The 4,276-nt window shown below is 50.6% G+C and overlaps 1 non-coding gene across 1 annotated transcript; it reads left to right on the top strand.

Moving 5' to 3' along the window:
• The first annotated feature begins 3,740 nt into the window (after positions 1–3,740).
• trnag-ucc (transfer RNA glycine (anticodon UCC)) lies at positions 3,741–3,812 on the top strand. Its single transcript has one exon. It is a non-coding gene; the product is annotated as a tRNA-Gly (tRNA).
• Positions 3,813–4,276: the final 464 nt, after the last annotated feature.

The raw sequence follows: 4,276 nt of genomic DNA, 5'->3' as shown, positions 1-4,276 counted from the left end.
GTATGATTGTAACTCTTAACCCTTCACTTCCTCATGTCCATATCTCGCTGAAAGTTGCAGAACAGTTAGGCAGAGAGGCAAAGGACTTTGTGTCACACCTGCCCTCAGCATAAGGTGCATCAGGTAGAAGTGTCAGTTCTCCTCACATTTCCCAACATTCTGTTCGATCTGCCCCGTAATCACCCATTCACTTATCCTGTCTACACCTCCAAATCCTCTCTGCAACCTTCTGACTGCTGACACTGTCCCACAGTTCTGTAACACCAGCAGACTCAGTGTCACAGAGTTATACAGCACGGAACCAGGCCCTTCAGCCCAACTAGTCCATGCCGACCAAGTGGCCTTCCTGAAATGTTTCCAATTGCCTTTATTTGGTCCACTTTCACCGTAAAGTTTTCATCTCCATGGAACTGTCCAAATGCCATTTAAATGTTGTAACTGTACCCGCCTGTACCACCTCTTCTGGCAGCTCGTTCCATATACGTACCACCTTCTGTGTGATAAACCTTCCCCCAGGTCCCTTTTAAATCTTTCCTCTCTCACTTTAAACCTGTGCTTCCAGTATTGGACCCCTCCCCTGGAGAAAAGGCATTGGCTGTTCACCTGAGCTATGTCCTTCATGGTTTTATAACCCTCTCCAAGCTCACATACAATCCAGGGATATAAGTATTAGGCTATCCAGCTTCTCCTAATCACTCAAGCTTCCTAGTCTGGAGACCATCTTCAAATCTCTTTTGCACTCTCTCCAGTTGAATGACCTCCGTCTGACAGCAGGACACCCAGAATTGCACGCAGTGCTCCGAATGCAGCTTCCCCAACGGCGTGTAAAGCTGTAACATGACGTCCCAGTTCCGGTAGCCAATATTCTGACCATGTCAAACGCCTTCTTCATCACCCTGTGCACCTGTGTTGCCACTTTGAAGGAATCAGGTATCTGCACCCAGAAGTCTCTCCGTTCTCCAACACTCCCAGTGCCCGACAACTGACTGTGTCAGTACTGCCCTGGTTTGTCTCACCAAGATGTAACATCTCGCATATATCTGCCCTTCCACGGTCCACTGACCAAGTTGATCAAAATCCCTTTGTAATCGAAGATACATGTTTTCACTCTCGACTATACCACCCATTTTAATATCATCTGGAAAATTACTGAACATGCCACGTACATTCTCATCCAAATCCTTCATGTAACTGATTATGATATGAACAACAGCAGACCCAGCACTGATCCTTGTGGCGCACCTCTGGTCACAGGCCTCCAGGCTGAAAAAACAACCCTCTGTTCCCTCCCATCCCTACCATCAAGCCAATGTCTATTTGACCAGCTCGCCCTGGATCCCATCTGATCTAACTTGCCAGGCTAGCCAACCATGCGGGCCCTTTTCAAATGCCTTGCTGAAGTCCATGTAGACAACGTCTACCGCACTTCCCTCATCTATCTTCCTGGCTGCCTCTTCAGAAAAAAATCAACCAAATTCGAGAGACGCAATTTCCACAGACAATGCCATGCTGACAATCCAGAATCAGTTCTTGCCTTTCCCAATGCAGGTAGATCCTGTCTCTCAGAACCCGCTCCAATAACTGTCCCAACACTGATGTTAGCCCCACCAGTCTGTACCTCCCTGGCTTCTCCTTGCAGCCCTTCCTAAATTACAGCACGACATGTGTCACCCTGCAGTCTTACGGCCCTCACCCGTGGCTTTCAATGATGAAAGTATCTCCACAAGGGGCCACACAATGTCTTCCCTACCTTCCCACAATGACCCAGGACACACTGGGTTAGGACTCAGTGCTTTATCTACCTTTGCGCATTTTAGGACCTCTAGCACCTCCTCCATTGTCATGTGGTCTCTCTTCAAGACATCTCTGTCCCGAGTTCCCTGCCATTCATGTCCTGTTTCACAGTAAATACAAATGAGAAATGTGTGTTCAGGACCTCACCCATATCCTATGCTTCCACATATAGATCACCTTGCTGATCTTTAAGGAGCCCTGTTCACTCCTACTATTTAACTGTTGTATTGGAAATGTGTGCCTGGGTCTTGGGCTCAATGTGGGACTGAATGTCTCTGTTGTCTGACACTGTGGAAATGATGAGCTGTCCGTGTCTCTGTGCTCTGTAACGTACCTGGTGTGTGAGATACTGAGCGACTGTTCTGTTCCTTGTGCCTCGGGAGGAGGGAACATCAGAGTTCATTGAAGTCTGTCCCTGTGGGAAGGGGAAGGAATAGGAAAAGGGATCAGTGAGAGAGAGTAAAAGGCAGACGGCTGTGTGAAGCGGCCGGTGCAGCCAATGCCAGTGTGTGAGGCCGCTGCAGGGTTGCAGCTCTCAGCTTCTGCCGACCAGCAGAGGGCGGCAGCTCCACACCAATTGAGGGACACACACACCGCCACATCACGCCACGGATCCGGGAATGGGAATGCCCATGAAGCAGGGAGATTTACACAGCTCGCATTTCCACTCACCTCTACCGGCAGACTCGCCGCTCAACCTGAGCCAAACGGCTGCTTTTTGAACAGTGTCCCCCAAACCTTTCCCCGGGAGCCTGCAACTGATGGTCATTGTAAAACTGCCTCCAACCTGAGTGTCCGACTCTGTGTCCACTGCTCACTGTCCAGTAACAACACACACGGGGAGACTGGAAACTGACCGGAGACTTTCCCTCCTGGTCTGGGGAGAGGAATCAGCAGTGACAGTCACCAGCAACTCCTCCACCGCCCTGTCCACTTCCAGCACCTGAACGGACTTTCCCTCCCAACTCACTCCATTTTCCGGGCCCAGTCGCTGATCCACTCTGCTTCTTCCCCACCCACACACCCCCCCTCCCCCAGCCGCCGCTTCCACTGTCTGGGTACGGACTATGTCGATCCCTGAGACCATCTGCGGAGCGGCTCCCAGAGCGATGTGTTGCTGGAAGGAGGCTGCTGTCAGCGGCCAGCCCCCGGGCCCGGGATCTCTCCATTACCGGCTGCTTTAAACCCGCTCCCGCCGCTCGCTGAGGGAATGGCGCTCACAGGTGGAGCTGCAGCAGACGGCGCATGTGATCTGCCGCCCGCTGTCAATCAGGGCCAAGGGCGGAGCTACGCGGCTCTTGCGGTCCTGTCCGCCTGACGTCACATAGCGAAGCCCAGCCGGATCTTTCCCCAGTTCACTTTGATCAGAATCTGAGCGAAGGGTCCGGAGCTGGGAGAGGGACAGGGCGTCTTGAAACTCGGGACCCGTTGACTTTAAAACATGTCCACGTGATCGTTCTCTGCAAAATACCTCAGCTGTTCCTGAGGCTGAACACAAAGTCCCTTCTCGGGAAACTTTCTCGTCTGGGGGTCACTGCAGATCGGCCTGTTCCACATTCCGAGTATCCGATAAATTAATCACTTCAACAACAAACTCTTTGTCGCTTTTAGCATTCAAAAATTGTGAAAAATTGTTCGGGTTACTAACCACTATACTAACGAGGAACCGATGGAAAGATGTCGCCCGTCTTTCGGTTATCGGGGTGTAGGAAGACTCACAGGATCACACTAATATTGGTTCATTGATTCAAAAATTGGCGTCTTTCAGACACCCACCTCACTGTGTGACCGGAGAGGTCTCAGGATCTCCAGCGATTCAGTCACTTGTTGTGTTTAAGGAGTGAGGAATGACCCGTCAGAAAGCAGCATGGGGACTGGTGATTGAGTCGCAGAGTCAAAAAGTACTGGAGACGGTTCAGTTCCCGAAGGTCCTGCAGCATCCTGGAGCGATGGTAGTATAGTGGTGAACATAGCTGCCTTCCAAGCAGTTGACCCGGGTTGGATTCCCGGCCATCGCAGGTTGTTGAGTATAATCTCCTAACATCGGGACAATCAGAAATGAACCTCTCACCGTTCAACGGTCAGTTCAGAAGTGGAGGGGCCAAGTGGTCTGATCAGGCTAACTTGCTGCATTCATGCAGTTTGATGGGTGAGTGAAAGAGAGATCGCATCGCTGTTTCATTGATTATCACTTGCTGTGAACAGGCCGGTGGGTCAGGAAAGCAATTCCCGTCCCTCACCTTTTTCCAGGTAAATCGATGAACAGATCACTGCAGCTTCCTACTCTCACTGTCCCAGATTTCCACAGTAAACTGGGACACATGTGGTCGTCCCATCACAGGAAGGACATGGAGGCTTTGGAAAAGGTTCAGAAGTGGTTTACATTATGAGAGTCATAGATAAGACAGTGAGTCAGAATATTTTTCCCAGGGTGGAAATGTAAAATACCAGAGGGCATGCATTTAACGTGAGAGTGGGAACT

The sequence above is a fragment of the Pristis pectinata genome, chromosome 17 (assembly GCF_009764475.1).
Source record: "Pristis pectinata isolate sPriPec2 chromosome 17, sPriPec2.1.pri, whole genome shotgun sequence".
Classification (NCBI taxonomy): domain Eukaryota; kingdom Metazoa; phylum Chordata; class Chondrichthyes; order Rhinopristiformes; family Pristidae; genus Pristis; species Pristis pectinata.
The sequence above is the reverse complement of the archived record's forward strand: the minus strand, read 5'-3'. Positions and strand labels throughout refer to the sequence as shown.